Source organism: Salmo trutta, chromosome 24, assembly GCF_901001165.1.
Source record: "Salmo trutta chromosome 24, fSalTru1.1, whole genome shotgun sequence".
Lineage (NCBI taxonomy): Eukaryota > Metazoa > Chordata > Actinopteri > Salmoniformes > Salmonidae > Salmo > Salmo trutta.
The window spans coordinates 46748432-46773333 of record NC_042980.1 but is presented as its reverse complement, the minus strand read 5'-3'; the positions used below and the strand labels follow the sequence as shown (position 1 = coordinate 46773333).

At 42.0% G+C, this 24902-nt stretch overlaps 1 protein-coding gene across 1 annotated transcript in view; it reads left to right on the top strand.

Annotated features, from left to right (window-relative positions):
- The window catches only part of LOC115161408 (FTS and Hook-interacting protein homolog), a gene marked incomplete in the record, with an annotated part of 75277 nt that overhangs the window by 1576 nt on the left and 48799 nt on the right, over positions 1–24902 (top strand). Inside the window, 1 exon segment of the mRNA XM_029712373.1 lies at positions 4717–4893.

Sequence of the window (24902 nt, the reverse complement as noted above, 5' to 3'; positions counted from 1 at the left end):
CCTCAGGCCTGCTGGATCTCAGCAGAATCATATTTAGCCTATTCACCCAGTTTCTCATCTCTTCCTTTCACACACACCTCATTCTTTCTCTCTCATAGATCCCATAAAGAGCAACAGTAGAGCCCAACCTAACTAGAGAGCCCATAAAGAGCAACAGTAGAGCCCAACCTAACTAGAGAGCCCATCGAGAGCAACGGTAGAGCCCAACCTAACTAGAGAGCCCATCGAGAGCAACGGTAGAGCCCAACCTAACTAGAGCCCATCGAGAGCAACAGTAGAGCCCATCCTAACTAGAGATCCCATAAAGAGCAACACTAGAACCCATCCTAACTAGAGAGCCCATAAAGAGCAACAGTAGAGCCCAACCTAACTAGAGAGCCCATAAAGAGCAACGGTAGAGCCCAACCTAACTAGAGAGCCCATAAAGAGCAACAGTAGAGCCCAACCTAACTAGAGAGCCCATAAAGAGCAACGGTAGAGCCCAACCTAACTAGAGAGCCCATAAAGAGCAACGGTAGAGCCCAACCTAACTAGAGAGCCCATAAAGAGCAACGGTAGAGCCCAACCTAACTAGAGAGCCCATAAAGAGCAACGGTAGAGCCCAACCTAACTAGAGATCCCATAAAGAGCAACAGTAGAGCCCAACCTAACTAGAGATCCCATAAAGAGCAACGGTAGAGCCCAACCTAACTAGAGATCCCATCGAGAGCAACAGTAGAGCCCAACCTAACTAGAGATCCCATCAAGGCCTCTCACTGTGCTCAGGCAGGCTAACATGTCTGGTTTCTGCTCTGACTGTCTGTGTCTACAGAACGGTTTAAAGGTTCGGTTAAGTTTATTTCGGTATTTTATTAAGATCCCCATTTTAGTTGTTACAAAGCAGCAGCTTCTCTTCCTGGGGTCCACAACACAACATGAAACAATACAGAACATCATTAGACATGAAAAGCTCAAGGACAGTACTGCATATAACTACTACCTCTTCCCCTACTGTATTTATTTTATTTATTTTGCTCCTTTACACCATATTATTTATTTTAACTTTGAACTTTCTTCAAACTACAAATCTACCATTCCAGTGTTTTTCTTGCTATACTTTATTTACTTTGCCACCATGGCCTTTTTTGCCTTTACCTCCCTTATCTCACATCATTTGCTCACATTGTATATAGTCTTATTTTTCTACTGTATTATTGACTGTATGTTTGTTTTACCCCATGTGTAACTCTGTGTTGTTGTATGTTGTCGAACTGCTTTGCTTTATCTTGGCCAGGTTGCAATTGTAAATGAGAACTTGTTCTCAACTTGCCTACCTGGTTAAATAAAGGTGAAATAAAAAAAAATATATATGTTTTAGTTCTGTTCACCTCATACCTGACCTTTGTTTTTCCTGTCTACGTCTTATTGTGTTCGTGCAGCCTTATCTCCTAGTGTTGGAATATGAGCAGGTGGACTTTGAGCTCAACTTACTGACTTTTATGGCACCTGAAGAATGTGGCCTGGAAATAAAATCCCACCTTTTTGAACATTAACCGGATACGTAACGTAGTTCTATCATGGCACACCTCCAAAGCTTATTTTCTTTTCCCGACATTAGCTCAGGGATTGAAAGGTTGACTTTGTTTTGTCAGAAATATTGAGCCTTAAGCTTAGCTGCTGTTCAGCTTATAAACCGCGAACGCAAGTTGTGCCATGGGATAGGCCTACTTTCGGCTCATGGCTATAAGGTGCTTTGTGGGAGCTCTGGCTATGAGTTGATTATATGATGTTGTACAACGGGCAAGAAAGCAGAGGAAAAATGACTGAAATGCGCCTGGATTCAAAAACTGTAGATTGTTAGCCTTTTTTTTTTGGTAAAGTTTGAGTTCTTCTACTCTCCCTGACTGGCTCAGTCTAATAAAGAATCAGCATGACGTTTGTATTGGCTAGTTTCTCAATGACAGACATGCCTTGCAATGCCCAGTGAATGATTGGAGCATTGTTGTCTCTGGCTGCATGTGAAGTACAGTTACATACACACAATAATACAAGGAATGTGAATAGTCAGATTAATATATGTTTGATTTTTAAAACGTTTTACATGCTTTTCAAGAAGAACGAAATTCCCTAATAATCCTGTATACCGCAGTTATTTTTTAGTGAAAATTATTTGATTTTTAATTTTGTACATTAAAGTATGTGAACTATTTTTAAGATGCATACCTTTTTTAAGTTTTTCAGAACTCACTTCACTCGTGCAAAAGAAGGAAGCTCATGCTAGCACTGCTGTAACTCAGATTTTTTAAAAGGGGGTTTACATGTCCTAATAATTTGAAAGATTGCTTAGAAATGCAGGTGTTTTTAATCAGTTTTTAAATTGTTTACTCGGATTATTACCCTACCAACATTAAATAAGTAGAGTGTTTATATGTCTAATGTGATACTCGGCCTATTGCTGTAATCGGTTGAATATCTAATTATTAGTGTGAATGTAGACATACTAATTGATGCGTAAGGTGTTTGGAAGGAAAATATCTTGTTATTAGGCATGCAAATTCTGGTCAATTTTGCTGCCGACTAGCTGACCCTCATTAACCGGTCCACAAATGGGTAAAACAAAAAAAATTGTAGAACAGTAAAATGACATGACCAACAGGAAAAATACTCTTACAGAGATCTGTAAATAATGACGAGATGCTTATGTTTCCGCCCCAAATGATGGAAGTCGGCCCAATGCGGGAAGCCAGGCGAGTTTAGGTCCAAAATAAGCCCATAGAAACATTGGGATTATTTTGGGCAGATTTTGGCTAGGAGTGAAACCTCTCGCTTTGCCTATTCCTCTCTAATACTATGGATACAAGGACCGGACATTTTTCATTAGTGGGCCTTTTGAACTGTAAGACAATAGGCATGGTATTGTTGCATGTTTCCTATTGAACGTAAAACATAATTTTCAAATTTTTTCCAAAATGCACATTTTTGGGAAACACCGTTGTAAACCTGATGCGAGCAGTTGTGCCAGATGAACATCTCTGTTTAGAAACTTAGAAAGAGGGGGAATGTAATGGTGACAACTATGAAATGGTTGCTTATATGACTAGGATTGTGCCTTTTGGCTTCTGGACAACGAAAGAAAGTTGATATGAAAACCAATAGAACAGGAGAGAAATGCTGCTGGTTAATGGAATGAGGAAGACTTATAAAATAATTGCCTCTACGTTTTTAACGGATGGATTTTTGGCAAGGCTACTTTGAAACAAGGTCAGACATGCCTCGTTATTCTAAGTAAAGTAAAACATTCAGGTTTCTAACAATTATGCTGCCTCAAGCTCAGATTGCGCGATGCTGCCTGACGAGATATTCCTCTAGCTAGGCTCTGTGTGCTGTGTCGTGTGATGTAAGTTAGATACATGACGACAAACAAACACACACTCCCCAATTTAATTCCACTATGCAAATTAACCTATAGACCAGTAAGCATGACTGGGCAATTTATTTTCGGCGGCTAAACCAAATGTTTATTTATTCTAACATTTATTTAACTAGGGCAAGTCAGTTAAGAACAAATTCTTATTTTCAATGACGGCCTAAGGAACAGCGGGTTAACTACCTTGTTGAAGGGGCAGAACGACAGATTTGTACCTTGTCAGCTCAGGGGGATTCGATCTTGCAACCTTTTGGTTACTAGTCCAACGCTCTAACCACTAGGCTACCTGCCGCCCTAGGTAGCCTAGTGACTGTTAACTGCTAATTAACATACTTAACGGTTAGTTAACTATTAACATCCCTACTTGTTATCTTCATTTACGTTCCCTGTTTTTATTTTCTTATTTTTGGTACTTTGCACCCTTTTTTCTTTCTCAAATTTCATGATCTCCGATTGGTAGTTACAGTCTTGTCCCATCACTGCAGCTCCCGTACGGACTCGGTGAGAGGCGAAGGTCGAGTACCCTCGAAACATGACGCTTCCAAGCCACACTGCTTCTTGACACACTGCTCGTTTGAACCCGGGAAGCCAGCCGCACCAATGTGTCGTAGGAAACACCGTACAGCTGGCGACTAAAGTCAGCGTGGATTGCGCCCGGCCCGCCACAAGGAGTTGCTAGAGCTCGATGGGACAATGACATCCCGGCCGGCCAAACCCTTCCCCTAATCCCGGACAACACACTAGGACATTTGTGCGTCGCCTCACGTGTCCTTGTTTCCCTGTGTGTATTTGTTGACGAGAGGGTGGCAAAGTGAGAATGAGAGATGATACCGTACCCTCTGCCATCCTGGAGAGAGCACTCCCACGTAGTCTCTGACTTGACCTGAGCTGTGGTTTTAGCGGTTTCTCCTGCGCTCCATAAACAACCGTTAATAAAACTAGAACACAAGGCGGATTCTGTTCTACTCCAGCCTACAGTCGTTAAGCTGGAAGACTTCTGACGTCTTGTCTAGTGTTTTTGAAACAGCAGGGCCTATAGTGGTTGTTTAGACTGGTGAGTAATGGCTGGGGCTCCCAGGGGACGGGATGAAACCAAACACTGCCTGTCGTAGCCCAGCATTAGGAGACAGAGTGCTGTAACAGTACACCTTCACTGTCACTACTGTCTGTCTGTCTGTCTGTCTGTCTGTCGTCATCAGACGAGACCTGTAGTTCAGTATAATGCAATGGTTTACCACAGCCTATAACCAAACTCTCTCTCTCTGTCTCTCTCTCTCTCTCCGTCTGTCTCTCTGTGTTTCAATATTCAGTCCCTGGAGAGCAGTTGGGGCTAAGGAAGGCTAAGCTGATCGCTGCTGGCTGGTGACTTCCCTGGGAAGCTGGTGTTGGACTGGAGCAGCCAGCTAGGGCAATGAGCCAGAGGTCCCTCTTCCCTCTGTGGACCAGAGCCAACATGGAGGTTTAGCCCAGACAGACGCTGAGTTCAGGTAAGATGGTGTGTTTTTATAGGACCTCTCTTTCTCTCTCTGTACACGTGATGTAAGCAAACGAAACCGCAATGAATCGTAGTGACTCTCTGAGGTGCTACAAAATCGACTTTATCTCCCAGCAGCCTCTGTTCTCGTCCTGAGCCAAGTATAGCAGTGTGTTGTCGTGATTGAGTTGTTTTGAGGAAATGTTCAAGACACTGCTTCTGTGAAGAATGATGGTAGCTGGCAAAGAATGTAGAATGATGATATGGAGATGATGGTGGAGCAGATCATGCTGTCTGTGGTAACCCATCCCTGATATGTTCACTTTCAGTCTCTTTAACTTCTTGCGGATCATTAGGATGCTACCGTCCCACCTGGCCAACATCCGGTGAAATTCAAATTACAAAAATTGTAATATTAAACATTCATGAAAATACAAGTGTTATATACATCAGTTAAAAGCTTAACTTCTTGTTAATCCAGCCGCTTTACGGCAAAAGGCTTTACGGCAAAAGCACACCATGTGATTATCTGAGGACAGTGCCCCGCACACAAAAGCATTACATACATTTCCAGCCAAGCAGAGGCGTCACGAAAGTCAGAAATAGCGATAAAATAAATCACTTACCTTTTGAAGATCTTCATCTGGTTGCATTCACAAGGGTCCCAGCTACATAACAAATGGTCCTTTTGTTCGATAAAGTCCTTCTTTATATCCCAAAAAGTCAGTTTCATTGGCGCGCTTGACTCCGTAATCCACCGGTTTCCCTCGTTCAAAATGCATACAAATGAATCCCGTAAGTTACCAATAAACTTCTTCGAAACATATCAAACAACGTTCCTAATCAATCCTCAGGTACCCTAATATGTAAATAAACGATAAAATTTAAGACGGAGAATACCGGAGACCATTACTGGAGATGAAAAACGAAGTGCACACCCTCACCGGAACTCGCCACAAACACTACAGCCAAAATGGGAGCCACTTAGAAAAACTACAAATTCTAGCTCATTTTTCCAAAAACAAGCCTGAAACTCTTTCTAAAGACTGTTGACATCTAGTGGAGGCCCCCAGGAACTGCAATCTGGGAGGTTTTATTTTTACATTCCCATTCCCAGACATTGTAATCAGTGGTGAGCTGTAAAACAAACAAAAAAAATCTGGATGGATTGGCCTCAGGTTTTCGCCTGCCATATCAGTTCTGTTATACTCAGACATTATTTTAACAGTTTTGGAAACTTTAGTGTTTTCTATCCAGTACTACCAATTATATGCATATCCTAGCTTCTGGGCCTGAGTAACAGGCAGTTTACTTTGGGCAGCTCATTCATCCAAACTTCCAAACAGTGCCCCCTAGCCCGAAGAAGTTAATTTCTGGTTCACAACAGTAGGACAGTTTTCCTCAGGAAAGTAGTCCACTTCATGTTTTGTTTCCTCTGAGTATCGCGATACTGGTATCGTGACATAGTCTCTAAAGTCCTCATCTTCCTAAAACTACAGTGATGATTCGCTGACTGATAACAGGTCATTTCCATGTAAAAGGACACATGAGCATGTCAAATGAAATCTAAGAGTCACATTTTTTGGTTTATTATTTAGGCATATATTTACACATTTTTCAACCTTTTTCCATACTAAATATTAGGAATAAGAAAAAGATTTGATTTCTGGTCAACCAGATGGAAAGGGGTTTTTAGAAAAACATTTCCCAGAAAAGTCTTAATGTATTTGAAATGCATCATAACACAATGTTGACACTAATATCAACACATATATTTTGTTTTGGAGAAAATATTTTGTCTTGGGTGTGTTTTAGGAAATATTTCCCTGTGCCAAAAACCCAAATATATCTAAATAGTCGAAGTAAAAAAATAAATGATTTTATTAATTTAAATAATATATATTTTTTAAATTAAAATGTACTACAGCGCTTTTTTTCTCTCAAATTTCGTGATATCCAATTGGTAGTTAGTCTTGTCCCATCGCTGCAACTCCCCTACGGACTCTGGAGAGGCGATGGTTGAGAGCCATGCGTCCTCTGAAATATGACCCTGCCAAGCCGCACTGCTTCTTGACACACTACTCGCTTAACCCTGGGAAGCCAGCCACACCTAATGTGTCGTAGGAATCACCATACATCCGAAGTCGGCGTGCCCGGGCCCACAACAAGGAGTTGCTAGAGCACGATGGGACAAGGACATCCCGGCCGGCCAAACCCTCCCCTAACCCGGACAACGCTGGGCCAATTGTGCGCCTCATGGGTCTCCCGGTTGCGGCCGGCTGCGACACAGCCTGGGATCGAACCCGGGTCTGTAGTGACGCCTCTAGTACTGTGATGCAGTGCCTTAGACCGCTGCGCCACTCGGGAGGCCCTTTCCGGTGATTTTTGTCTTTTTTTGCGTTGATCTGTGCCGTGTCTTGTGGACCCTCCGTTGGTGTGAGCCTGTAGGGTTATTGCTAGCATATTATTGTCAGGGCTGAATGTTACATGCTATAATAGTAAAATGCCTTTTCATGTAGCTCATAGCCAATGAGCTTGAAAATAAAACAATTACTTTGTTCATCTGTAGGCTACATTTACATTGCTCCACTGTGAACGATGCGCCGCCAAGGCCGCGCCACGATCGATGCGCCGTACATAAATACTACATTCTAAAGTTTGTTACACACAAGGATATAAAATAAAAATGAATACTCTAACAAATGTTTGAATACAAACGTCTGTTCGGATATCTAGATTTTCAATTAACCGTAACCCATCCCTACTGAATGCCATCTCCCGCTGAAAGGAATGGCCTTTTTTACCCCTCTGTCTGGTCCAGGGGCCCGTGTTGCTGTTCTGTGTTAGGATGGAGGTTACCAGGGTTGTAGGCTGATGTTCTGTGTTAGGATGGAGGTTACCAGGGTTGTAGGCTGCTGTTCTGTGTTAGGATGGGGGTTACCAGGGTTGTAGGCTGCTGTTCTGTGTTAGGATGGAGGTTACCAGGGTCGTAGGCTGCTGTTCTGTGTTAGGATGGGGGTTACCAGGGTCGTAGACTGATGTTCTGTGTTAGGATGGGGGTTACCAGGGTTGTAAGCTGCTCACCTCACCTCTGACTCACTGCACCACGTACAGCCCATTAGAAACAGGGGGAGGGGTGGTGCCAGGGGCCCTCTACCAGGGTTGGGGTCAATTCAAATTGAAGGCAGTCAATTCAGGAAGCAAACTTAACAATCAAATTAATAATTTAAAACATTGCATTGATTTTTTTCAATGACTTCTCAATAAACTGAAAAGGAGAAGCTATGTGAAAAAGTTTAGCTGACTTGAACTCGAATTGACCCCAAACCTGCCCTCTTCACACGAGGGCCTCACGCGACATGGTGCTGGCTCAAAGGTCACCACAAACAGAACATTTGCGGTTCGCTGCTTCCGTGTTTGTGTGTTGTAGAGAGGTATGGAAGTGTAGTGCCAGGTAGGTAGGGAGGTATGCCTTTTGGATTTCTATGTGTGTCTTAGATAGGCAAATAAATATTGGCCTTTTCACAGTAGGTAGCCTAATAGGTTTTAGGAGAGCGGTATAGGGAATTTAAACTTTTCTTGGACAGTGTACTAGCTAATTTTCCCCCAACTTCAGACACTCTAGCGGTTAGTGGAATAAATCACCTCGAGCTCAACATTTTAAATGGACTGGAAAATAACGGTACATTTTGCGACAAGCCAGCTGATCACCGATTTTACATTGCTATTTATGAAAGTTAGGTTTTAAACGTTTTCAAAAAAAGTTATTTATATACACATTTTGTGGGACACGCTGTATATTGTAAAATTAGACTGCGCGACAGACCACACGTAATTTAATATCCAACTTTTTACCTCTGAAATATAGAAAGGATTTCAGGCAAGTAATTCGTTTTTTAACCGGAAGGCTAGTCAACTCTCTAGTAAACACTTCGGCTACGAGGTTGTATTTAAAAAATTAAACAAATATATCTTGTAATTGATCAAAATAGTAAGGTGGCCAATAACTGGGGGGGCCGTATGCCGATTTAATACGGGACTTTTTTGTTGTTGGGTAAACCGCTTATCAAAAAGTTGATAGTAGTATTTTCACTGAAATGTCAAACATGCTAATTGCTAACGTTAGATAACATTTTTATGACACCAATAATCACAAAACCATTGATGGCTTGATCACAAGATAACACTGAAGGTAATATATATATATATTTTTTTTTTTAAACGCTGTTGAATATGCCGATTTAATACGGGGTGCTACGTTAAGGTTTGTTATCCTTCCCATCTCACTCTGAGGCGAGTGGGAATGTATGCGTCACTCTTGGTACCGCCACTACCCTTTCAGTTCATCTGGGCTGGGGAACAGATCTGGAAAGGCAGCAGGAGGATACTGCTCCTTCTCTCTCTTTCTCAAGCTGTTCTCTCCTTTTTACTTTGTCTTCCTCCTCTTAGCAGGAACATAAACTGACATTTTAACAGCTTTATGTAGTTAGACAAACAGTGGTTGTATTGGGGGGGGGGGAATTGTTGGGTTCAGTCAGAGCTCCTTTGAAATGACCCACCTAGCGACAGATGATGTCATTCGAAACCAGGCCGGGGCCCCATCTCAGGGCCGGGGCCCCATCTCGGGGCCGGGGCCGGGGCCCCATCTCGGGGGCCCGGGATGACATGATAAAAAAAAAAAAAAAAAAAAGTTACAGAAGAAATCCTGTTTTTAAATTGTGGATGCAGAAGGTTAATGTTCTCAAGTGCCATTCCATGTTCTGATTCCATGTTTTCTGAAATCAGTATTTCCCATCTCAGCAGCGCTGTAACCTTGTTTTTGTGCCTAAAGGACAGAGCTGGCTGATGTAATGTGCAGTGACATCCATGAAAGAGATTGATATGCAGCTGAACATGCTGTGATAAATCACAAAGCCTGTGGAAAGGTTGTTGCCTCGGAATGTGGGAAGCGTTGCTGTCATCTAGGGGTTTGGGGTGCGGTCAAACGTTGTCCTATCGTGATATACCGTGCTATCGCTCATTTCTTTCTGTAATATGAAGTTTTGACAGAGTGAATGACCAGTGGAAAACTCACTTTAACATGTAGTGCTGGTGAGCGCTAGGTGCGATTTAGTCATTTAGTTCAGTTTTCTTGGGTATTGACCTGTGAGTGACTGCCAGCTGTAGGAAATTAATACTAGAAACGCTCTGAGCAAATAATCGAATACGTAATACAAAAAATACTGCCGAAATACTGCAAAAAATACTGTAAAGTTGTGTAGGAGCTAGAAACAAGGTGACCATGTCTGGCGACACCACCCTGTAATGTTAACCTACAGCAGGGCAACCTGTTCCTCAGGCAGTCAGGACACTATCCTGTAATATTGATCTATAACCTAGCTCACTACAGACAGTCAGGACACTATCCTGTAATATTGATCTATAACCTAGCTCACTACAGCAGGGCAACCTGTTCCTCAGACAGTCAGGACACTATCCTGTAATATTGATCTATAACCTAGCTCACTACAGCAGGGCAACCTGCTCCTCAAACAGTCAGGACACTATCCTGTAATATTGATCTATAACCTAGCTCACTACAGACAGTCAGGACACTATCCTGTAATATTGATCTATAACCTAGCTCACTACAGCAGGGCAACCTGCTCCTCAGACAGTCAGGACACTATCCTGTAATATTGATCTATAACCTAGCTCACTACAGACAGTCAGGACACTATCCTGTAATATTGATCTATAACCTAGCTCACTACAGCAGGGCAACCTGTTCCTCAGACAGTCAGGACACTATCCTGTAATATTGATCTATAACCTAGCTCACTACAGCAGGGCAACCTGCTCCTCAGACAGTCAGGACACTATCCTGTAATCTAGTCATGGCTCATCCTATAATGACTTCCTATGTACACACCTTTTCTATTTGTATACTGTCTATACACAGTGAGTCACGTGGCTGTACCTCCTTACTTCATTTGCACACACTGTATATAGATTTTTCTGTTGTGTTATTGATTGTACGTTTGTTTATCCCATGTGAAACTCTGTGTTGTTGTTTGTGTCGCACTGCTTTGCTTTATCTTGGCCAGGTCGCAGTTGTAAATGAGAACTTGTTCTCAACTGGCCTACTTGGTTAATTAAAGGTGAAATAAAATAATAATAAAAAAAAAATATATATATATATATATATATATAGCAGGCAGACAGGCATCGAGGCATTCAGCTACTGTTTGATTAAATGTTAGAATGGGCAGAACGAGTGACCTAAGGGACTTTGAGCGTGGTATCAATTACATTACATTTTACATTTTAGTCATTTAGCAGACGCTCTTATCCAGAGCGACTTACAGTAGTGAATGCATACATTTCATACATTTTTTTTTTTCCCGTACTGGTCCCCCGTGGGAATCAAACCCACAACCCTGGCATTGCAAACACCATGCTCTACCAACTGAGCCACATGGTATGATCATCGGGGCCAGGCGCACTGGTTCCAGTATCACAGAAACGGCCGGCCTCCTGGGCTTTTCACGCACGACAGTGTTTACAGAGAATGTTTGCGACAAACAAAATAATTGTGTGTTATTGTATTGCTAGATTTTCCTGCTGGATAGAAGTAGTCTACCGTCCTTAAGAACTGGATGAATTTTAAATAGCTTTATTTCATAATAGAAAAATAGAATAGACAATATTATTTGAGAATAGCCTATCCTTAGGCTACAGACTTTCATTGTTGTTATTTTTGAAGGTCACAGCGACTTTAGGACCTTCCCAGGTTATTATTCCATACGTATCTAGACACATGGACTCTGGATGCCAGATGGGAACCGTGCGTATCTAGACACATGGACTCTGGATGCCAGATGGGAACCGTGCGTATCTAGACACATGGACTCTGGATGCCAGATGGGAACCGTGCGTATCTAGACACATGGACTCTGGATGCCAGATGGGAACCGTGCGTATCTAGACACATGGACTCTGGATGCCAGATGGGAACCGTGCGTATCTAGACACATGGACTCTGGATGCCAGATGGGAACCGTGCGTATCTAGACACATGGACTCTGGATGCCAGATGGGAACCGTGCGTATCTAGACACATGGACTCTGGATGCCAGATGGGAACCGTGCGTATCTAGACACATGGACTCTGGATGCCAGATGGGAACCTTGCGTATCTAGACACATGGACTCTGGATGCCAGATGGGAACCGTGCGTATCTAGACACATGGACTCTGGATGCCAGATGGGAACCGTGCGTATCTAGACACATGGACTCTGGATGCCAGATGGGAACCGTGCGTATCTAGACACATGGACTCTGGATGCCAGATGGGAACCGTGCGTATCTAGACACATGGACTCTGGATGCCAGATGGGAACCGTGCGTATCTAGACACATGGACTCTGGATGCCAGATGGGAACCGTGCGTATCTAGACACATGGACTCTGGATGCCAGATGGGAACCGTGCGTATGTAGTTGAGGTCGACCGATTCATCGGAATGGCCGATTTAATTAGGGCCGATTTCAAGTTTTCATAACAATCGGAAATCGGTATTTTTTTTTTAAGTTCTTTTTAAAAAACAATTTTTTAGACCTTTTATTTAACTAGGCAAGTCAGTTAAGAACACATTCTTATTTTCAATGACGGCCTAGGAACAGTGGGTTAACTGCCTTGTTCAGGGGCAGAACGACAGATTTTTACCTTGTCAGCTCGGGGATTCAATCTTGCAACCTTACCGTTAACTAGTCCAACGCTCTAACCACCTGCTTTACATTGCACTCCACGAGGTTACGTGAATGCAGTAAGAAGCCAAGGTAAGTTGCTAGCTAGCATTAAACTTATCTTATAAAAAACAATCAATCAATCATAATCACTAGTTAACTACACATGGTTGATGAAATTACTAGTTTATCTAGCCTGTCCTGCGTTGCATATAATCGCTTAGGTACACATTGCTCCAACCATAAACATCAATGCCTTTCTTAAAATCAATACACAAGTATATGTTTTTAAACCTGCATATTTAGTTAATATTGCCTGCTAACATGAATTTCTTTTAACTAGGGAAAATGTGTCACTTCTCTTGCAAACAGAGTCAGGGTATATGCAGCAGTTTGGGCCGCCTGGCTCATTGCGAACTGTGAAGACTATTTCTTCCTAACAAAGACAGCCGACTTCGCCAAACGGGGGATGATTTAACAAAAGCGCATTTGCGAAAAAAGCATAATCGTTGCACGACTGTACCTAACCATAAACATCAATGCCTTTCTTAAAATCAATACACAGAAGTATAATATTTTTAAACCTGCATATTTAGCTAAAAGAAATCCAGGTTAGCAGGCAATATTAACCAGGTGTAATTGTGTCATTTTGCGCAGTCGGGGTATATGCAACCGTTTGGGCCGCCTGGCTCGTTGCAAACTAATTTACCAGAATTTTACGTAATTATGACATAACACTGAAGGATGTGCAATGTAACAGGAATAACGTTTTGTTTTCGAGATGATCGTTTCCGGATTCGACCATATTAATGACCTAATGCTCGTGTTTCTGTGTGTTGTTATTATGTTATAATTAAGTCTATGATTTGACAGAGCAGTCTGACTGAGCGGTGGTAGGCAGCAGCAGGCTCGTAAGCATTCATTCAAACAGCACTTTTGTGCGTTTTGCCAGCAGCCCTTTGCAATGCATTGTGCTGTTTATGACTTCAAGCCTGTCAATTGCCAAGATGAGGCTGGTGTAACCAATGTAAAATGACAAGCTAGTTAGCTGGGTGCGCGCTAATAGCGTTTCAAACGTCACTCGCTCTGAGACTTGGAGTAGTTTTTTCCCTTCCTCTACATGGGTAACGCTGCTTCGAGGGTGGCTGTTGTCGATGTGTTCCTGGTTCGAGCCCAGGTAGGAGCGAGGAGAGGGACGAAAGCTATACTGTTACACTGGCAATACTAAAGTGCCTATAAGAACATCCAATAGTCAAAGGTATATGAAATACAAATCGTATAGAGAGAAATAGTCCTATAATTCCTATAATAACTACAACCTAAAACTTCTTAACTGGGAATATAGAAGACTCATGTTAAAAGGAACCACCAGCTTTCATATGTTCTCATGTTCTGAGCAAGGAACTTAAACGTTAGCTTTTTTACATGGCACATATTGCACTTTTACTTTCTTCTCCAACACTTTGTTTTTGCATTATTTAAACCAAATTGAACATGTTTCATTATTTATTTGAGGCTAAATAGATTTTATTGATGTATTATATTAAGTTAAAATAAGTGTTCAGTCAGTATTGTTGTAATTGTCCCCCCAAAAATGTTTTAAATAAAAAAATCGGTATCGGCTTTTTTTGGCCCTCAAATAATCGGTATCGTGTTGGAAAAATCATAATCGGTTGACCTCTAGTATCTAGACACATGGACTCTGGATGCCAGATGAGAATGATATGTTTCAGTTTGTTGCGATTCGGTTGGATGCACTAACATTAGTTGCATAAACACATTAATGTTCCATTCTATATTAAAACCTGCTCCTGGTGGAGGGCAATGAGCTGAGCCTCTCTGACCTGGATCTCTGTGTGTGTGTGTGTGTGTGTGTGTGTGTGTGTGTCAAATTACATTTTAATTGTCACACGCTTCGTTAACAACAGGTGTAGATTAACAATGAAATGATTCCTGAGGAGCCCTTCTCAACAATGCAGAATACAATGAAATGCTTCCTGAGGAGCCCTTCTCAACAATGCAGAATACAATGAAATGCTTTCTGAGGAGCCCTTCTCAACAATGCAGAATATAATGAAATGCTTTCTGAGGAGCCCTTCTCAACAATGCAGAATACAATGAAATGCTTTCTGAGGAGCCCTTCTCAACAATGCATAATACAATGAAATAAATAAAAATTGTAACACGAGGAATAAATGATACATTGGGTTCCAGTACCGAGTCGATGTGCAGGGGTACGAGGTAATTGAGGTAGATATGTGCGTATAGGTGGGGGGGGGGAAAGTGGCGAGGCAACGGGATAGATGATAGACAGTAGCAGCAGCGTATGTGATGAGTGTTTTAATTTATGTATGTCCATGGTTGCATTTTTTTTCCCTATATAGACACCCTATGTGTAAATCCACCCAGCCTGCGGGTGAATTTATCCCCCCCAAGTTTTCTGGGCAAAAATAACATTTAAAAAAAACGATGTACTGAGTTTGTCTGTTGCTTTTAAGCACACTGATTTTAAATAATTAAGACACACAAATGACTCGTGGGAGCAAGAGCTCCTCCTCCCGCTGCTGCTGGTCTTCACATCCTACTACTGTTACGCACCAAATAGACTACACCAACTTCTCCATTTGGAGTGCCAATTTTATCTAACCATTTGTACCGATCTGCGTGCTAGTTATGATTTTATATGCACATTTTGTTTCATTTTATAATAATGTCTTTCGTGTCTAAATCATTACAGTGCAAAAGTATTTATCCACCTTGGTGTTTTTCCTATTTTTGTTGCATTACAACCTGTAATTTAAATTGATTTTTATTTGAATTTCATTGTAATAGACATACACAAAATAGTCTAAATTGGTGAAGTGAAAAAAAAAAGTTGAAACGGAAAAGTGGTGTGTGCTTATGTATTCATGCCCCTATGCTATGAAGCCCCTAAATAAGATCTGGTGCAACCAATTACCTTCAGACGTCACATAATTAGTGAAATAAAGTCTACCTGTGTGCAATGTAAGTGTCACATGATCTCAGTGTATATATACACCTGTTCTGAAAGGCCCCGGGGTCTGCAACACCATTAAGCAAGGGGCATCACCAAGCAAGCAGCACTATGAAGACCAAGGAGCTCACCAAACAGGTCAGGGACAGAGTTGTGGAGAAGTACAGATCAAGTTTGGGTTATAAAAAAAATACCTGAAACTTTGAATATCCCACGGATCACCATTAAATCCATTATTAAAAATGGAAATAATATGGCACCACAACAAACCTGCCAAGAGAGGGCCGCCCACCAAAACTCACAGACCAGGCAAGGAGGGCATTAACCAGAGAGGCAACAAAGAGACCAAAGATAACCCTGAAGGAGCTGCAAAGGTCCACAGCAGAGATTGGAGTATCTGTCCATAGGACCACTTTAAGCTGTACAGTCCACAGAGCTGGGCTTTACAGAAGAATGGCCAGAAAAAAAGCTATTTCTTAAAGAAGAAAATAAGCAAACACGTTTGGTGTTCGCCAAAAGGTATGTGTGAAACTCCCCAAACATATGGAAGAAGGTACTCTGGTCAGATGAGACTAAAATGTAGCTTTTTGGCTATCGAAGAAAATGCTATGTCTGTCGCAAACCCAACACCTCTCATCACACCGAGAACACCATGCTGTGGGGATGTTTTTCATCGGCAGGGACTGGGAAATTGAAGGAATGTTGGATGGCACTAAATACAGGGAAATTCTTGAGGGAAACCTGTTTCAGTCTTCCAGAGATTTGAGACGGGGACGGAGGTTCCCCTTCCAGCAGAACAATGACCCTAAGCATACTGCTAAAGCAACACTCGAGTGGTTTAAGGGGAAACATTTAAATGTCTTGGAATGGCCAAGTCAAAGCCCAGACCTCAGTCCAATTGAGAATCTGTGGTATGACTTAAAGATTGCTGTACACCAGTGGAACCCATCCAACTTGAAGGAGCTGGAGCAGTTTTGCCTTGAAGAATGGGCAAAAATCCCAGTGCCTAGATGTGCCAAGCTTATAGAGACATACCCCAAGAGATTTGGGGCTGTAATTGCTGCAAAAGGTGGCTCTACAAAGTATTGACTTTGGGGGGTGAATAGTTATGCATGCTCAAGTTTTTTTCTTTTTTTTGTCTTATTTCTTGTTTGTTTCACAATAAATATTTTGCATCTTCAAAGTGGTAGGCATGTTGTGTAAATCAAATGATACAAACCCCTCAAATCAAATGTTTTAATTCCAGGTTGAAAGGCAGCAACATAGGAAAAATGCTGAAGGGGGATGAATACTTTCGCAAGCCACTGTATAATGTGGTTAATCAAAATTCTAAAAATACTCGGTATGCCATCCCCTTGTCCTCCGCAATGGTTTAGTCCACTGAGACGGCTGTGATTCAGACCGGTGTCTCATGTGCCATTAAAAAATAGGTGTATATTTTAGACTGCTCAACTATTAAAAAAATAAATAATCTTGGTCGCTCAACAGTCTATCGAGCCGTCGACTAAATGGGGTCAGTCCTACTATAGTGTATGTACTATGTAGGCACCTGTACTGAGCCATAAGGGAGACTAGACATCTACCACTATTGGATTAGGGGGGGGGGGGGGGGGGTAAATGTAGCCTATATTTTAAAACATGCATTTTCCCATGTATAGGTACACCCCATCTGTTTTAATAAAAACAACTATATGTACTGTCTGATGCTTTTTAGCACACTGTTTGATCAAATAATTAAGACACACAAATGACTTGAGGAAGCCAGAGATCAAGCCGGAGAGTAGAGCATTGCAGTAGTCTAATCTAGAAGTGACAAAAAGCATAGATTAATTTTTCTGCATAATTTCTGGACAGAAAGTTTCAGATATTTTCAATGTTTCAAAGCTGTCCTTTGAAATATTCTTGACGTGTTCGTCAAAAGAGAGATCAGGGTCCAGAGTAACGCCGAGGTCCGACTGTACAATCATCAAGATTTAATTGTTAGATCCTGTCAATCATTGCTATTGTAAAATACTCTACTGTGATCTTAACTGTCATCATGTGCTGCCTATTGGTACTCTGTCACAAAGAACAACATTGGAACGTAACTGTTATTTTAAAAGCTTTTGAACCGGTTGATAATGTTCTTTCTACGTTCTGGGCATCCCCCCCCCCCCCCCCCCCAGTCCCACAAAAGAAAAATGCAACAAAGCGCCTATGCAAAGCCCTCACTGTCACTCAAACTTATTCCAGTGTCTGCCTGCCTGCCAGCTGAAAATCTTTGTGTCGGCTACCTGCCCCTCCCCCCTAGGCATAATCTACTGTAGCCCCTCCCCTCCTCCCCCCCTAGGCATAATCTACTGTAGCCCCTCCCCTCTAAGCATAGTCTACTGTAGCCCCTCCCCCCCGGGCGTGCCTAGTCTACTGTAGCTTTCCCCCGGGCGTGCCTAGTCTACTGTAGCCCCTCCCCCCCGGGCGTGCCCAGTCTACTGTAGCCCCTCCCCCCAGTCTACTGTAGCCCCTCCCCCCCAGGCGTGCCTAGTCTACTGTAGCCCCCCCCCCCCCCAGTCTACTGTAGCCCCTCCCCCCGGGCGTGCCCAGTCTACTGTAGCCCCTCCCCCAGTCTACTGTAGCCCCTCCCCCCCAGGCGTGCCTAGTCTACTGTAGCCCCTCCCCCCCAGTCTACTGTAGCCCCTCCCCCCCAGGCGTGCCCAGTCTACTGTAGCCCCTCCCCCCCGGGCGTGCCCAGTCTACTGTAGCCCCTCCCCCCCGGGCGTGCCCAGTCTACTGTAGCTACTGACTTTACAGGCCTGATTCAGACGTTAGGGAGAGGTTTAATTAGAGAACAGTTATGAACATTTTCAATGCTAGTTAAGGATACTACAGTTTTCACATTGGATAGTTTACTTTATTTTTGGTGCCATTCTGCGCACACACAAGCTTTCTTGTCAGCTAGCTAGCCTGTTAGCTAGCTCTGGTCTATCTCTCTGAAACTCTAGGCGACATCATGCGTAATGTAATGGAACTGAGTCATGGCCAAGGGCTAGTTCTGGTCCAACGTTTAGTTAAGCCAACTTTCTGAAGTTAAAAAGACATTCAAAGCTCCTCTATAGAAGCTACTCCTCCGTATGTATAATTCTGCAAATTCAAGTCATGCACGTCATAACAACAAGATAACCCAATGCCTTATTACCCAGAGTTCTCCTCACCCGCAAAGTTTCAGTCACATATCGTACCCTACACTACACTTGTGTTAAAATGGTTCTGTTCAGAACAAAGCTATTGGGAAATAATTTTGGTTCCAACCTGAGGTTAATTTAGATATTCTGCTCCTAAGTGGTGAATCATCCTCCCACGCTCTTTCTCTCCTTTGCTCTTTCACGTTCATTCTCTCTTGCTCTCCCTCTCACAATGCTTCATCTCTCTTGTTTTCCCACTCTCCTGCTGTCTTTACTGTACTGACTTTATTGTCCCCATGCGGACATTTTGTTGCAGTGTCATGTACACGTTTTAAAGTGGCGTTTTTTTTTTTTAAATAACAAAACAAAATTGACAATACAACTTTCATAACAGTTACATACCAATAAAAAGAGACCAGCCTGCTGGGTGGATAGGAACATTATCCTGCTGGCCTTACTGGGTGGATAGGAACATTAGCCCGAGCTATTTACATTTTACATTTACATTTTAGTCCTTTAGCAGACGATCTTATCCAGAGCGACTTACAGTAGTGAATGCACACATTTCATACATTATTTTCCCGTACTGGTCCCCCGTGGGAATCGAACCCACAACCCTGGCGTTGCAAACACCATGCTCTACCAACTGAGCCACATGGGAGGGATATCACACCTGGCACAAATGATTGTTTAGTTGTGTTTGTCCTGCTGAGGGGTGCCCTATACCTGCACCCAGAGGGGAGTAGTTCAAAGTCCGGGTACAGGGGGTGGCTTGGGTCTAAAATGATTTTGTGAGCCTTGCGGAGGGCCCTGACCTTAAAGATCTCATCCAGGTCTGTCTGTTTGACTCCAAGTACCTTGCGGAGGGCCCTGACCTTAAAGATCTCATCCAGGTCTGTCTGTTTGACTCCCAGTACCTTGCTTGCTGTGGTGATAATCCTTCTCAGCATATTTCTCTGGCTGACAGTGCCAAACCAACAAATCATACAAAAAGTTAAAATACTGTCAATGAAAGATTTTGTAAAAAAGAGTCAGTATAGTACAATTAACATTAAGATCCCAGCTTTTTGAGAAAGTACCGTCTCTGTTGACTCTTTCTGTACATCAGGTCTGTACATTTACTCCTCTGAAGCTTATTGTCCAAGAGGACACCCAGCTCACAGATCACTGCACCTGTACATAGATGGGCTGTTTACAGATGGGCTATCTACCTACCCCATCCCCATACTGTATTTATTTATTTATCTTGCTCCTTTGCACCCCAGTATCTCTACTTGCACATTCATCTTCTGCACATCTACCATTCCAGTGTTTAATTGCTATATTGTAATTACTTCGCCACCATGGCCTATTTATTGCCTTAACTTACCTCATTTGCACTCACTGTATATAGACTTTTTGTTTTCTTTTGTTCTACTGTATTATTGACTGTATGTTTTGTTTATTCCATGTGTAACTCTGTGTTGTTGTATGTGTCGAATTGCTACGCTTTATCTTGGCCAGGTCGCAATTGCAAATGAGAACTTGTTCTCAACTAGCCTACCTTGTTAAATAAAGGTGAAATAAAATAAATATCTCTATTCCTCTACAATCTCTATGTTCTGACCATCTCTACCCCACCCCCTAGAGAGCACCTCTCATCCCAAGGTCCATCTCTACCCCCACCCCCCTAGAGAGCACCTCTCATCCCAAGGTCCATCTCTACCCCCACCCCCCTAGAGAGCACCTCTCATCCCAAGGTCCATCTCTACCCCCACCCCCCTAGAGAGCACCTCTCATCCCAAGGTCCATCTCTACCCCCCCCCCCCTAGAGAGCACCTCTCATCCCAAGGTCCATCTCTACCCCCACCCCCCTAGAGAGCACCTCTCATCCCAAGGTCCATCTCTACCCCCACCCCCCTAGAGAGCACCTCTCATCCCAAGGCCCATCTCTACCCCACCCCCCTAGAGAGCACCTCTCATCCCAAGGTCCATCTCTACCCCCACCCCCCTAGAGAGCACCTCTCATCCCAAGGCCCATCTCTACCCCCACCCCCCCTAGAGAGCACCTCTCATCCCAAGGCCCATCTCTACCCCCACCCCCCTAGAGAGCACCTCTCATCCCAAGGTCCATCTCTACCCCCACCCCCCTAGAGAGCACCTCTCATCCCAAGGCCCTTCTCTACCCCCACCCCCCTAGAGAAAGTCGTAGGCTTAAGGACCTAATGGTTAATGTTTAGCAACAATGACCTTTGACCTTTGCTTGGTCCCAAACCTCCGGGAGGAGAGGAAGAGAGAGAGAGAGCAGTGGCGTTGAGTACAAAACTCCTGAGTCACATGTTTCCTAGTCACACTCTGAAACAGATGAGTGACCCTTAGCACAGACAACATTCCCTCAAACGTTTCATAAGAGGTTTTTTAATTACAGGCAAAACAAAAACGTTTCTAACTTCTGTTCACAGGGAGGCCACTCCCCGTTTTACCTTGTCCTTACTGCAAGGCATCGTTGGTGATTTAATCTAGTCTACCATTTTACTGTATGTGTTGGTGCTTTAATCTAGTCTACCATTTTACTGTATGTATTGGTGCTTTAATCTAGTCTACCATTTTACTGTATGTATTGGTGCTTTAATCTAGTCTACCATTTTACTGTATGTGTTGGTGCTTTAATCTAGTCTACCATTTTACTGTATGTGTTGGTGCTTTAATCTAGTCTACCATTTTACTGTATGTGTTGGTGCTTTAATCTAGTCTACCATTTTACTGTATGTATTGGTGCTTTAATCTAGTCTACCATTTTATTGTATGTATTTATTACCAATCTCCATTGGATGTTCATGATTTGCTTTACACTCATTAATATAAATTATTTTTTAATTCATACGCAGTGCTCCCTAATTATAAAATACATCAGCCATATACACATTTTTTACTAAATTAAAACGTACTATATCGATAAAACTACTCCTTACAGCTTTTAGTATTGTTGTAGTCTCTTTTTAACTCTTTCTGTGACGTGTGTGTGTTTGAATTGAGGGATGTTATTTGAGATTGAACCATTTACATAAAAGCATAATAAATAAGGTCAACATTATGCTGCGTCACCTCTTTTTTTTAAATTTATTTTTTTAACACGTCCTTTCTCTGGAAATGCTGGAAACTTACTGTGACAACCTTTTTATGCAAACTTTTAAACTCATCTTCTGCTTGCTCACACAATTGCTTCTCCTGTTTGTGCCCACCGGTCAGTGGATTGGAAGACAGGAAGAGATATCACCACAAAGCTCTGTTCTTGACCCCGCCTATGTTTTACTAAATCTACCTCTTTGTGTAGATGGTTGAATGTATACTGTAGGTTCGAATAACTGAATATATAGGTATAGATGTGTGTGTGTGTGTGTGTGTGTACATATATATTAGTCACCACATCTACACAATGTCTCTCATTCCCATAATGGTGACTCCTAAAACAATTGTTATTATATTAATATTATATATTATATTGTGCTGCTTTTATAGTGTCTCCTTTGTTAACCTGTTGGGGATAGGGGGCAGTATTTGCACGGCCGGATAAAAAACGTACCCGATTTAATCTGGTTACTACTCCTGCCCAGTAACTAGAATATGCATATAATTATTGGCTTTGGATAGAAAACACCCTAAAGTTTCTAAAACTGTTTGAATGGTGTCTGTGAGTATACAGAACTCATATGGCAGGCAAAAACCTGAGAAGATTCCTTACAGGAAGTGGCCTGACTGACCATTCCTTGAGCTTCTTGACTCTGTTTATTGAAGACTGAGGATCTTTGCTGTAACGTGACACTTCCTACAGCTCCCATAGGCTCTCAGAAGGCGGGAAAAAGCTGAATGATGTAATTCCAGCCCCAGGCTGAAACACATTAGCGCTTTTGGCAAGTGGCCGATCAGAGGACAATGGGCTGAGGCGCGTGCACGAGTTGACCCCATGTTTTATTTTCTTTCGTCTGTGAACCTAAACACGCTTTCCCGGTCGGAATATTATCGCTTTTTTACGAGAAAAATGGCATAAAAATTGATTTTAAACAGCGGTTGACATGCTTCGAAGTACGGTAATGGAATATTTAGACATTTTTGGTCACGAAATGCGTAGTGCGCATAACCCTTATTTACCCTTTCGGATAGTGTCTAGAACGCACGAACAGAAAGCCGCTATTTGGATATAACTATGGATTATTTGGGACCAAACCAACATTTGTTATTGAAGTAGAAGTCCTGGGAGTGCATTCTGACGAAGACAGCAAAGGTAATAACATTTTTCTTATAGTAAATCTGACTTTGGTCAGGGCTAAACTTGGTCGGTGTCTAAATGGCTAGCCCTGTGATGCCGGGCTATCTACTGAGAATATTGCAAAATGTGCTTTCACCGAAAAGCTATTTTAAAATCGGACATAGCGAGTGCATAGAGGAGTTCTGTATCTATAATTCTTAAAATAATTGTTATGTTTTTTGTGAACGTTTATCGTGAGTAATTTAGTAAATTCACCGGAAGTTTGTGGGGGGTATGCTAGTTCTGAACGTCACATGCTAATGTAAAAAGCTGGTTTTTGATATAAATATGAACTTGATTGAACAAAACATGCATGTATTGTATAACATAATGTCCTAGGGTTGTCATCTGATGAAGATCATCAAAGGTTAGTGCTGCATTTAGCTGTCTTCTGGGTTTATGTGACATTATATGCTAGCTTGAAAAATGGGTGTCTGATTATTTCTGGCTGGGTACTCTGCTGACAATCTAATGTTTTGCTTTCGTTGTAAAGCCTTTTTGAAATTGGACAGTGTGGTTATATTAACGAGAGTCTTGTCTTTAAAATGGTGTAAAATAGTCATATGTTTGAGAAATTGAAGTAATAGCATTTCTAAGGTATTTGAATAACGCGCCACGGGATTCAACTGGCTGTTGAGTAGGTGGGACGATTTCGTCCCGCCGACCCTAGAGAGGTTAATACTTTCATCAGGATTTCTTATTTTATTTAAGAATATTTTGTATTTGTACAATATTTTATCCTCTGGTGGGCATCTGTGTTCGATACAATTCCCACCCTAGACCAATACGATGTTAAGTCCTAACCTGGTCCAAAAGGGCAACATGTTTAATGTGGGGATCTACAGTTGAAGTCGTACACTTAGGTTGGTGTCATTAAAATGTGTTTTTCAACCACAAATTTCTTGTAAACAAACTATAGTTTTGGCAAGTCGGTTAGGACATCTACTTTGTGCATGACACAAGCAGTTTTTCCAACAATTGTTTACAGACAGATTATTTCACTTATAATTCACCATGTCACAATTCCAGTGGGTCAGAAGAACCCTATCAACAACAGGTGAAATATCAAGAGCGCCAAATTTGAAAACAATTAAATGTCATGATTCAAATTTCTCAAACATACAACTATCTTACACCCTTTGAAAGATAAACATCTCCTTAATCTAACCACGTTGTTCGATTTCCAAAAGGCTTTATGGCGAAAGCATAAAGTTCGATTATGTTAGGACAGTACATTGAAAATAGCCAAAAGCAGAAAACCAGCTAAAATTATGCACTAACCTTTGACAATCTCCATCAGATGACACTCCTAGGACATTATGTTAGACAATACATGCATTTTTTGTTCTATCAAGTTCATATTTATATCCAAAAACAGCGTTTTACTATGGCGTTGATGTTGAGGAAATCTTTTCCCTCCAATACCGCCAGTCAATCAGCACAACAAATTAAATAATTACTATTTGAAAACATTGGTAAAATATTATATTGTCATTCAAAGAATTATAGATTTACATCTCTTGAACGCAACCGGATTGCCAGATTTAAAAATAACCTTACTGGGAAATCACACTTTGCAATAATCTGAGCACTGCGCCCAGAAAAATACGCTTTGCGATACAGACTAACCGCCATGTTGGAGAGATCTAAAATCGAAAATACTATGTAAATAATCCATTACCTTTGATTCTCTTCATCAGATGTCACTTCCAGGAATCCCAGGTCCATAACAAATGTAGTTTTGTTCGAAAAAGCTCATCATTTATGTCCAAAAAGCTCCGTGTTGTTAGCACATGAACTACGCCCGCCGGACTTGTCTTCATGAAAGAGGGGAAAATAAATATTTACGTTCGTT